This window comes from Aptenodytes patagonicus, chromosome 16 (genome assembly GCF_965638725.1).
Source record: "Aptenodytes patagonicus chromosome 16, bAptPat1.pri.cur, whole genome shotgun sequence".
Taxonomy (NCBI): domain Eukaryota; kingdom Metazoa; phylum Chordata; class Aves; order Sphenisciformes; family Spheniscidae; genus Aptenodytes; species Aptenodytes patagonicus.
Window position 1 is genome coordinate 10301402 of NC_134964.1, and position 12871 is coordinate 10314272.

General features: G+C 36.4%; 1 protein-coding gene across 1 annotated transcript in view; it reads left to right on the top strand.

Annotated features, from left to right (window-relative positions):
* The window catches only part of TBCD (tubulin folding cofactor D), a 134531-nt gene that overhangs the window by 42902 nt on the left and 78758 nt on the right, over window positions 1-12871 (top strand). The gene's annotated exons all lie outside the window — the stretch shown is intronic.

Consider the following 12871-nt stretch of genomic DNA (forward strand, 5'->3'; position numbering starts at 1 on the left):
TTGGGGTTTTTTTAATTAATTTTTTATTATTATATTCCTATAATGCAGCTTAGCAGTGTAAAAAGATGTTGTATTACTGTCTAGTTGTTTGTAAATCCTTTGGCTTTAGATGGAATAACAAGAGTGTTTGTAGTCCATCATTCTTCCATTTAGTTGTAAAAGGTTTTAAAGAAAATTTTACCTGCAGAAAAAGATCTTGTAATGTCTGCATTCAGAAACATCTCTGAAAAGATGTAAGCAGAGAATTCCTTTACTTTCTCAACAGAAGATGTTACTCAGTGGTCCTCACTCGGTAGTGAATAGCCTTTCTTTCATGTCAATAACTTTGTGTGCCATATCAATCTACATAACTGTCCTCATTTTTCTTCTGCAAATGTGGATCATTTTATGATGTCTGTAGCTGAAGGAAGGCACCATCAGGTTTCTTTTTTTGCATGTGATGGGGTGGAGGTAGGTTTCCTTGCATAGAATCAGATCAGATTTTTTGTTTTGAAAGGAAATTGCAATTTCTGTCATCTAGAGGAAGCTATTGAAGGACTCCTTTAATATAGGTGACTGAACTGGGATAAGAGGCAGTCAATATTTGAACTTTGATATTTCTCCCTCCCCCCCCCTTCCCCCTTCCCTGATCTGGTATGTGGAGGGGAGACATGATGTCCAGTTGCTGCCTTGATCCAAGGAAAATGATGTTTTAAATCTAGCTACTTCCTGGAAGTATTACTAGTCAGGTCAGCTGAAATGAGCTGTGAACAAAGTGGAACTGGGAAAAAAGAACAGCTAAAATGTTCCTTTTCTTGGTGCTTGGATGGTATTAAAAATCCAAATCTGAGGGAGAAGAGTCATTGGTGGACCCCAGAAAGGAACGTGATAGCTCTTGTTTGTGTGTACTTCTAGAAGTAATAAAACTTGATTGCAGTGATGTTGTTTCATCACTTATTTTTGTTAACTCATTATACTTGCATCCTGAGTATTAGATAAACTGAACCCAGTCACCTGTTAGTAGCGCCCTTTTTAGTTTACCTGAGCACAAGTCAGATTAATTAAGAGCACCAGGACTGACATAGTAAAATTTGGATTTATTGATATTTTTCTCCCAAGTTGCTTTTTTTTTCCAATGTTATTGTATCTCTGGAGGGCTGAAGCCCTGGTGTAGAATATACTTCTTTGTTCTAAGTTCTATTTAAAATTCAGTATCAAATAAGTGTTGCTTAGCTGTAGTTGAATTTTGTAGTTTTAATTACTGTAGCATAAAACTGTCATTCTATAAATGCTACAAACTTCCTTCTTCATGTTTTTATATGATTTTTTTTTACTCAGTTTTAGCACTAAACAGAAAACAAAATGTCACTAGCAGAAACCATACATACAAATGGGATAAACTTAACTTATTCTCGATACGCTGCTTACCTAATTTTTATTTTCCTCTTGCACTTCAAAATTGCATTCCCTAGATGTATGAAAGAGGGCCAAGTGTTGCTCTGGTCAGTTATCAACCCCTCTGTTGATCAGATAATTCTTAACTTTCTGCTATAACGCAAAGAATGTCCCTAGTGACTGAGTTGTTCTGCTGTTTTGACTTTACCTCATATCAGTCAGAACTCTGATACCGGCTTTCAGAGGATGTCCACTGGTTGTCAGTCATCAACAGTGTTTCCATATCTTTCTAGAGATGCCTTACAAATTTGTGAACTAGTTAGTTATTCCAAGACAGAAGAACGCTCATAGGTATCTGAGACTGGACATCATGTCTCCCCTCCACATACCAGATCAGGGAAGGGGGATAGGGAGAAGGCGGGGAGAGAAATATCAAAGTTCAAATATTGACTGCCTCTTATCCCAGTTCAGTCACCTATATTAAAGGAGTCCTTCAATAGCTTCCTCTAGATGACAGAAGGTAAATGTGAATAATCTCATGTAGTTGAACACTGATAGACATGGAGCTAGTGAAGCTTAGCTTGCTACGTAAAGGAAATACCTTAGAATTGTGTGACTGGCAATATTCACTTCTGTCTTTGTCATCTTAGTTATATATCTAGATGTGTGGCTTTGAGCTAAACGTTCAAGGAAGTCCTTTTTTCTTTCTTTGATCACTTGAACTGAAGTTATCGACAGATTTTGCTATCTGTATTAGCATGTTTGGCCTAGGTTATTCCATACCATTCCCAGAAGGGGGCAAATGTATTTGAATATAATTGCTATAACTCATGCTGTGCCCCAAAACATTACATGATTCTTGTACAATATTCTCATAATTATTTTCTTCTATCCCATCTGAATAGTTATTAGTCTTAATGCTTTTCGAATAACACCTTTGAAATGTGCCTTTGTTTTTCATAATGATTCCAGTCCCTGACTTTGGAGATATGTCTGGGCAGATTACCTTGCTGATGTTTGTGAGACACTTGTTCATGATTACTAGAGCAAATTATTTGTATGGGAAAAGAATAAAAGCTCAGGAGTTAATAGCAACTGCAGATCATATTTTTAGATAATTATTGTGGCCTGTATTGTTAGTGTTTGGCCTGGAACTAGGATGATCTTCCTTCTGGTTCCCATCCTCACCCTTGGGCAGTGAAACATCTTGGGGGGAAGTAGGTAACATCAGAAATTGAGACTGTAGGCAAAACTATGAACTGTTTATAAGAAGGGGGTTTTAATAGTCATTCTTTTCATTGACGGTTATTCTAACAGAGGTGTAAAATGTACCTTTCTTCAGTTTCTGCTTGATGCTCTGGTTATAATTCCCTTTTAAAATTTATTATTTTTAGAGTGTTTTTCATGCAGAATGATTTTTCCTTTTCTGCTTTGATTTCAAGACTTACGCCAGAGATTCTGAGAAAGTTCTCTCACCCAGATGAACTTTTTCTCATAGAATCCAGTAGTACAACTTGAGTTGTGCCATGTGCAGTTCTAGTATATATGAAGTCAGTCCTGCACATTTTTCTTTGAGGCATAAATGGTGGTGTGCTGCTGTGATGCCACTCTCATGAAGAGAGCAATGAGGCATATAATGAATACTCCTAGACTCAAAATATTTTTAGCTTTCAGTTATTCTTTGGGACATGTCAATTTTTTTTGAAGATTTATATAATTACTATATGTTGTCTACTATTTAAATAAATTTTAAAAGTGGGCAATATAAACCAGCATGTGAAATCTGATGTTTTATTTTATTCCATTAAAAAACATACTAATGCTGCAGTTCTTGAACTGCAATTTGTCTGTTATGTTTTTGAGTGCGAAGTTACATGTTACCATTTAGCTGTAAAATTTCAGTTGTTTTTAGGATGGATCATGCAGCTAAATTTGAATGTAGGGAATTTTTTTTTTTTTGAGCAAAATGGCTAGAAGTCATTTAAAATCTTGATCTGATGACATATTTGTGTGAATTTCTACATTTGGAATTGCAGCACTCCTAAATGAAACATTTCTTACTGTCCAGCGTATGTTAAGGCCAAAAACTTATATTTCAGTGTGGTTTCAGTATGATTTCACATCTTTTGTTTTGTGCTGTATTTGAGGTTTTGTAGGCTTCAGACTATTATTTATAGGTTTTTTTAATTTAATTGGGTGGGGATAAATACTAAACAAACAAGAGAATCCTAGTTTACTTGAATTTCTGGTTTGCTTGTAAAAGGACGTTATTAAAATTTCTCTTGATGACAGCATAGTATAAACTTTCTAGCTAATAAGGTGTGTCATATACAGGAACATGAAACTTCCTAGGCGTTCTTAATGTGTCAGTGGTGAGATTAAAAGTGTTCTGGTGTTAAACTCTCTCAACGGCTTGTTGACCACTGAATAGTTGCAGCTGTATCTTCTAAATGGCTAGGGGCCTAAACTTTTTCTACTTAAAGCCAGGGAAAGTCTCTTAAATTAAATCAGTGGTAGAACAATTAGTGTTTCACAGTCAAAGGTAACCTGCTCTTTTTTTCTGGTTTGTTGTGCATTATGTGATCCTATTTTTGCTATAAACCCAGGTATGTTTAAAGTAAGGTTGGAAACATTTGCATCTCTGAAGAGTAAGAAAAGGAAGCCAGGGAAAGAAGATTGGAAGAACTGCGGGGTTAAACTTGCAATGAATTGATGCTTATTTTGGGAGGATTCCAGCCAGAAAGATGTTACTTTTGATCTGCTTGCGTTCTTATATACCCTTACCCGTTCACAGTGACTAGACTGAAACAATCCAACAATCCCTCTCCTTTTTTAACTGTGGCAACAATGAAAGCAACATTTAAACAGATGGAAATAATGCTGATGAGATACACAGATAATGGCTGATTCAGAAGTCTGATACTGGTGGGTCAATGCAAGTGATCCAAATCTTGAATTTGATTTTTTTAAATCTCAGAATAAATAGAAAGGGTGGAAATAGAGTGGGGAAAAAAAAAAACCTCATGAAAAAACAGGCTTTATTTCTTCCATTTATAAATTACCTTCAGAATAAAAGGAGAAACAAAAATGTGTAAGAAGAAAGTAGGGAGCATGGAAGTCTGCAGTCTTAAGTACTGTTAGTGAGGGGGCTGAGATAGATTTGGGAGTGGACTTGGCAGGTTATGATGTCTTGGGATTCAATGACAAAATCAGTATGCTTTTTACCTTTTCAAAGAGGTCAGACACAATGCTACCAGTATCCAAAAAGACCCTGGCTTAGGAAAATATTTTGTGTATTATTTCTGCTGAATGGTAAGCACGTTGTTTAAATAGGGAACACTGGTTACTTCAGTTGACATTTTTTCTCTGTTTTAAAAATGTCCCATTGTCAAGTATATTTTTGGTGAGAAGTCTATGAAATGAAGTCTCTCGTGCTGTCAGAAGGGTTTCAAAATAGATGCAGCTAATCTCAATAGCAGATGCTATGGCTTTGAAGGAATATCTGTGTATGCATGACTTTGTGTCTGCAATTTTAAAATTCTCTCTGCTTCTGTTGCAAATATCTTATTAATTTGGTTAGAGTGGATATGTGCTCTGTGGTAGTACCAGATTATCTGTGTTCCTGGTACAGAGAATGCTTGCGTATTTGCTAGTATTGATAAGATATTGGATTCCTGCATATTTTATCTACGAGCACAGAGAATGGTGCTTCCTGATATTTATATATAGCTTGATGTACTTAAAAAAACCCCAAACAAAGTCTGAAAAACTCTACACACAATGAAAAAAGGAGCATTTTTGTTTGTCCAGTTTCATGGTGCCACTTATTAAAAGGAAAAAAGAACCTAACAAAACCCAAAGAAAATACTGCTTTCAAGTGTGTCCTAGAAACAGTTTAACTTAGACTAAGATTTAAATAGTCTTATAAAAATGTTATGTAACTTCTTAAACTCATTTACATGCTCTGTTTTTAAGGATTACCTTCTGTGTTTTCATATTCCAGAATAAGTTGCTTGATATTGATTTGCAGCTGCCAGGGGTTTTGGAGGTGGACGCATCAGGAAGTCAGGCTTCTGAAATGTGTTAGTCTGTTCTGTAGTGGCAGTTAATTGTGAGGCTTTTGGCAAGATTCCAGGTACTTTTCATCACAGACACAGGAAGAAATGAAAAAAAGATTTACCTGTCTTAGGTGGACTCTTAGAAAATAGAGAACACCCAAACCTGAAAGGCTGGTTACAGAAGAATTTCTTTTCTCTAACACCCAGGTGAACTTTAAAAATGATGCATGGTCTTGAAAATAGTATTTTTAAAAGTAATAATGCGTATGTCATTGTAATAGTTTTCAAATTAGCAAGGAAGCATTATAAATAGTGCAGATTTTTTTTTTTCACTAGCCAGCAGGTATGAGCAAGAATAAATGCCATAGCTGAAGCTGTAGTAGGAAAGGTCCCTCCCCCAGCGCAACTGGGAAACGGTATAAATACTAAGCGGGGAATAAATAACAATGAATTGCTTCTAGCTTCTTCACTGTAGGGTTTATCTCAGTATTGCACAACCTTAGCCTAAAGGTTGGGGTTTCTTTGGTGATTTTTCTTTTCTGACATACAGAAGTTTACAAAATTTTTACACTCCTTCAGAGTCAGTAATTCGTTTGCTTAGTAGGATTCCTTCATAAGCCTGTTTCTTCATGTCCTTAAACTGGAGTTTGCTACTGGTTAAGTTAAAGGAAGGGCTCTGTTAGCTGTAAACCTGTATGAAGGTCTCTAGTGTGGCCTTGACCGTGAGTGGGTAGATGAATCCCCAAAGTATTCAGCGCTCTGTGTTTCACAGAAGGTAGATCAATACTGTCTTAGGTCAGCTGCAGGCCTTTCAACGTAGCCAGGTAGGGGTGCTTAAAGATTTTGAGTTTTTCTGGCTGCATTACATAATGATGTTGAGATAGACTGGCCAAAATCCAGATCTGTCTGCTTCCTCATTGGCCCCTTGCCGCATTCAAAAGCTCACGCTAATTTCAGTGTTGTAGCCCTTCTGCAAACCTGCCATTAGTTTATTGAAGCAGATACCTGCGACATGAGAGCTAGCGTCCATTTCTTTTAAATACTGTATTTAAGTAGTAAGACTGATATCAAACAGTAAGTCTTTGGCAAAGATGTAGTTAGAATGCAGTTCTTTAGGGCAACATCCAACTTAACCAACAATCCCTTCCCTCTGCCTGAAAGCCAGTCTTTGCATTACATATTTTCCTCCCTCAGCGGCGAGGCAGACAACAATCTCCTTTGCTGCCCAGCTGTGATTCATCGCTAGAGCAGGTCTTTCCTGTGTGCTGACTGAGATAGGTCCATGGAAAAAAATATCACGTGATCATATAATTAAAGACTCTCTTAATTCATTACATAGTGAGAGACTGAACTGAGATTGCAACCAGACAGACGCAGCCCTTCATAGTCACGGGTTAGAAAATGCTTATTTGGTCTGTGGATACGCATATGTATAGCCTTATATACGTGGGTCAGTGTTAAGAACTGTGAGAAAGTTATGGCAGCTTAAGAGACTTCAGCTGTTAAATTCTCACATATCTTCTGAGCATGCATGAATTGTGATATGCTTCCCTTCTTCCCTGGCAACCTCCTAACTAGGTCAAACTTGGGTGCAGGAATGAGAGAAGAGAGGCCACCTGTTGACAGTTTTTGGGCACTTGCCCTACAGGATGCAATGTTAGAGCATTTCACAGAAACACTTGAGAATTTTTCGACAGACAAAGCAGCACATGCATTTTCTGACCCTCATTGGAGAATTTATCCTCTGGATGAAATAGTCCTTTAAGAGTGAATTCTGAAGTAGACAGCTTGTATAGAAAAATGAGAACAAATCATATATGTTTGGCAGAACCTTAAACAAATATTTATTTCTGATAATGGGCCTAACCTGAAATTATCTATGTTTGCATCTGTGTTGGTATATTAAATATTTGTATAACAGCCCTAATGAAGTTACGATTAGGACCTGCCTCTTTTTCTAAAAGAGGTTAGAGTACTGTGTAAGAGCATGTGGTCTCAAATCTGAAATTCTTTACATTGGAAAGCCAGAGTTCTTTTCTTAGCATATGAATGATAGCGATAGGTATGCTGTTTAAAACATGGGAAGCTGACATACTGTAGATATGGCTGTTTACACATTTTTTATGCCTGAGGCTCGCAAAGAGGATGAACCTACCGAAGGACACTTCTGCAATAAGTTAGTTTTGTTGAAGAAAAATTTGAAGAATAAAATGATATTCTGTGTATTGATGCTTATAACTGTGCTTAAGCTTCATAATTCATTAATTGTAATGTTCTTAGCAGCTCCTACAGTGACATTGTGTACAATACTTCCTTCAGTAATAGCAGACATCCATTTTTGTAGTATTTTTTTCTTATATTTTATAATTCTAAAATAGAAGGTTTTGCAATATATTACTTATGAATTGAGAAGGCTTCTCTGCATAAACAGTCCATATCAAAATGTAAGACTTAACTAAGAAGTAACATTAGCTTAATCTGTTTTAAGAGTGGCATATTTTAGTTTTAAACTAAATTTAGACAACTCTTAATTAACTTGAGTTCCAGTGAACAAATCTGTTTTAAATGAAATAGGGTTGACATGAAATTTTGCAATTTTCTTGTGGAGACAAGACCTAAGGCTAAGGAACAGGTTTTTGTTGTTGTTTGTTTGTTTGTTTAATTGCTGTATTTTTATGTTTTATATGATAAACATTGCAATAAAGAAATAAAAATGACAATCTGAAGTTAAAGTAACGTAGGGCTCCTGATGGCATGTGTTATAGTCTAGGTTTGTGTACAGTATGATTCTAAAGGCACTTTTTTAAAGGAATAGTATGAGGCATTTTTTACTTACATATATGTGACCTTTCATTATATGACATCTTCCGTAAGTTTGCTTAACTACTTGTTTAGTGTTTATCACCTGCACCTGAAAGGTGCTAAGCATCTGATTGTATGAAATCTGTGTTTAAAAAGCAAAATATCTGTGCAACCTGTCTCCAGTATGAGAAAAAAATTTGTTGTTTGTAATGCTTTGAAGCCAGAAGTTGTTTCTTTATTTTCACAAAGCTTGAGCAAAGAGCTGTGTTGCAACCTGCAGTTATGTTGTTAGGTAAGGCAGGGTGGAGTGTAGCAGGTGCTTATTAATACCTCTAGGCTACAGGTAAAGGTGACTGTATTTTCTTGAGCGTTCACAGACCTAAACAGGTGGATATTGTTTTAATAATTAGGTTGAGAGTGGACACTACTTATCCTCTGGTTTTAATGGCAAAATTTTAATGTAGATCTATGAAAGAAATGGTAACTTTTTAAGTTAAGCAACAATTCAGGTCTGCTCCTTGTTGTATCTCCCAGCCCCCTACTTTTAAATAAAAAAGGCATGTTCATAATTTCAAAAGTAAAAATTTGTCTCCATTCTTCCAAACTAAAATAAGTTTCTTCTGGAAGTCTTTTTTCTAAAGCTTTTTTATTTGTCTTTTTATGAGAAATTGCTTTTAGGTATGAATCCAACATGATCTTAAATCTGAAAAATTGAAATAATGTAGAGCAGAACAGTACAACAGTGTGACCATGCTGAATATTTGAGAGGTGGCTGGATTGGTAAATTGAAATTGGATAACAGATACAAAATCAGAAGCTGACTACAAAGCTTTGAATTTCATTGCTGCTTTGTGTATCAAACAAAGCTCTGGAAGAGTATGAATGTGAACAGTTTAAATCAGAGAAAAATGTTAATTAAAATTAAATTTAGTATTTTGTGTTTAGACTGAAGATGAGAAGTTGTGTGCATGAGAACACAAACATGGAGTCTGCCAAACTATGGATTAGTAAGGTCTTTTATAAGATATTTCAGTTACAGTGGACTAAACACTACAGATGGTTTTGCCTGTACTGCTCCTTCACAACTTCCTTCAGCCAGGCTTTTCTGACAGTGCAGGAAGCCATAGCAGAAAAAAACCTGTATTGTGTTTGAAGAACTCTAGGGTAAAGAATGAAGTGAAACCTGGAATTTTTGGTAGTGTTTCTTTTGGGGTTTTTGTGACTTTTAAATACCAACAGGAAATGTAATGCTGGACCCCCTTTTTCAAACACACAAATGTTTGAAAGGGGCAATTTTAATGTATTTCCAATAGTCCACAGTTCACCACTAAATATTCTACCAGTGATAGCATGAAAACTTTAACAGGTGACCCCTAGATCAGTGTTATCCTTGTTGTTGTTGTTGTTGTTGTTATAATATTTGTATTTACTTAGCCCTTGCTGCTGCATACTTTACCTTGTTTTCCTTGTTTTTTCCCACATTTTAAATGTCCACTTTCGTATCCTTCCTTTGCATTATCCACCTTTGCTCTCCAGACTTGCAGGTACATTGTTTCTCTTGCAGCAGCAATGGTTTGAGTCCCAGACACAGGACATCAAAGAGGTGTGAGTCCAAAGGCCTGCTGTGAGATAATGGGGAAGAGCTGCTCAGAGTAATAGCGCTGCTGTTCCTGGCATTTCCTTACTTTCTGCTGTTACAGACCCCTGGCAGCATCACCTCTGTCTTTGACCCTAATAAGCCAGGTGCCATTTGGTTGACCCCACTATTTAGGAAATTAATGCCCTGAATTGAAAAAACTCGTGTTTTTTCGTTCATACAGATGATACCAACGTGAGGAGCTGCTTGTGGGTCCTTCTTCCACATGTCCTTCAGTGCACAGAGAGATGAGAGCGCACTCACAGCTGTCTAAAGTAGCTGGAGTAATCACCCTGTGCTGAAGGAAATTTGCAGCAGCTTTGCAGCTTTGCAAAATTGCCTTTGGCATCTGTTTTAGTGGTCCTGTAGAACCAGCTAATTCAATTTTTTTTCATCAGTTGATGCAGCATTTTTCAAAACAAGCTAGTCAACATTTTTAAAGATTTTTATTGCAGTTTCCTTTGGAACTGGGAAGTGCCCAAATATCCATCCATCTTTGCTTTGTCATTGTTCTTGAATGGGAATTGCTTTTTTTCCCATGTAGAGTTTGTGCTCCTAATACTCATACCTTGTCCATCCCCCTGATTACTGCTTTATTTTCTTTAGTAGGTTAAAATGAATTTAAATGGCATTTTAACACCTCCCTTCTCCAGTTGTGGTGCATATTTTTTTGTTTAAAGTAGCAGGCATACAGTGATGAACTGTACATTGAAGTTTAATTATTTTGTGATTATATCCACTCAAGTATATCCAGGCACAGTTTGCTAATGAAATACAGTTCAGTGATCCCATTTCTTGTTCAGTGGGATCACCTTTTGACAAGTGTTTTCTAAGGAAAAAAGATACATTTGATAAATTTGATACAAGAAAGAAAATCGAGAGAGAACTTGTTTCTTTTTTTCTAGAGGCTGTTGTTTTTACAGACATTATTTATTTATTAAAAACATGCCATCTAGAGAGAGATGTATTCAAATTATGTATCTGGATTTACAGATACCAAAAGAAAGCCCTCCGGGGAGCCTTGCATACATACAGTATTTCTAAAACTGTGGCAGTATATTACTAGAACTGTGTAAGAGAATTCTTCTTTAAGTTTTTGGAAGTTCTGTCTATAGAAAAACGTTATTGATTTCTGCAGTTTTGATGGGGGTATAAGCATGAAAGTGAAATTCTTAATCTACTTGTTTTCCCAAGCTTATTTTTGTCACTTACTTATAACGGCACCTCTGTTATAAGGCCTTTGTGATACGACTCTGGGAACTTCATTTGCCTTTACGTCTGTTTTACTACTCTTCTTTCTCTGTTTTCCCCAATATGATTAAAAAAAAAAAAAAAAAAAAAAAAAAGAAGAGATGTATTCTCTTGCTGTCCCACTGCAACGGTATCATGTGGTTCCAGTGCTCAGCCTGGGCTTACGCTCTGTGCAACAGCATTTCCTCTGGAGCTCCCTCAACAAAATGTGGCACAGAGACATGTTATATTGATGTCTGTGGCTTTTAGGCCGTTATTGGCTAAAACATACTCAGTCCAAAGTTTCTTGGGCTGTCCATTAAACCGGGAAACAATGCTTGATACATGGATTTCTAAGAGCTGCCTTGGATAAGATAGCTATTTTATCAGTTGATTTTTGGATCGTGATTTGTTTCATGGACACAGGTGATGCCACTCTTCTCCCAGAATGAAGCTCTGTGTTCAGGGGTATGTATGTCATTAAAGAGATCCTGACACTGTCAGTCGAGGATGATTTTCTAGGTCAGTACGGAGAAACAGCATATTCTCAAGAATACACACTATATTATTTCCATTCAGAAACACAGTATATTCCTGCTGCTGATTTTTTCCAATTCCTGTAACTAGTTGGATTCATCAAGTGTAACATTAATAGTCTGGGGTATAGTTTAGTTTCTGTTAAATGTTGTCCTGTGTTTTAGTGTCCCTCCCTGTCCTCACCATCCCAAATAAGTGTGATTGAGAAATAAAAGGCACCTTCCCAGGATGGCTGTCAGCTGCTCTTGTCTTGAATCTCTCTACTGGGCCTCATGAGACAGCATTTGCAAATTTGGGCATTAGAATCGATTTAAGTGCATTTTGAGTACATTCTGAAGTGCAGTGCATGATTCCATATTGCCGTTGAGGATGCAAATATCTCCATCTTATTTTCTCACTGTCTAACAAAAACTGATATGTTGGTGAAATCAATGTAATTAATGTGACTAATAGGAGAAAGAAAAAGACATTGACCTTTTTTTTGGAATACTGTTTTCCTTCATCAAAGGCTTCCGGTCTTGCATTAAATCGTTCTGTGCTGGTGAAGAGGCATGCAGTCGTCACGTTGTTTTGGATGTCTAAGCAGAAATGAGAGTAAAGCCCACCTGTTTGCATTTCTAGGTTACACAGCAGTTTTATACATATTCTGTCTTTATGACCTGTGCAGTTTGGCAGTGCAGATAGGTTCAAGCTTAAAACACTGCATTGAAGTCACTCAAAATAACAGCTCTACAGGGAATAAAATATCACAGCTTACTTGCTTAATGCAAGGATGATGTCGAACATGTCACTTTGCTTTAAGATTATGCAAAAACTGTACTTAAGTCCCTTTCAAGATTGGTATATTGATGATTCACAAGCATTGTTAATTAAGAAGAATTTGTCATATTAGGACTTCTACCATGATAAATGTCGCCTGCTAATAGATGGATACTCATTCCTTTATTTTATGGTAGTTACAATACTGTCTTTCTTCAGAAATACTTTTTTCTAGTGATAGATGCTGCTGTAATATTTAAAGTCCAGTACTTTAAAAAGTGGACACTTTAAAATTTTGTGTTTTACAATTACTTTGACTTCCGAACATGTCTCAGCGAGTAATAAATATCAGTGTTACTTCTTCTGTAACCCACTTGCTTTAATCCTCATTGAATTATATATGAAGGAAATAAAAAAATAAACTGCTATTGACAAAGAAACAAAATAGCGTATCATAAAAAACAACTCTTTTTTC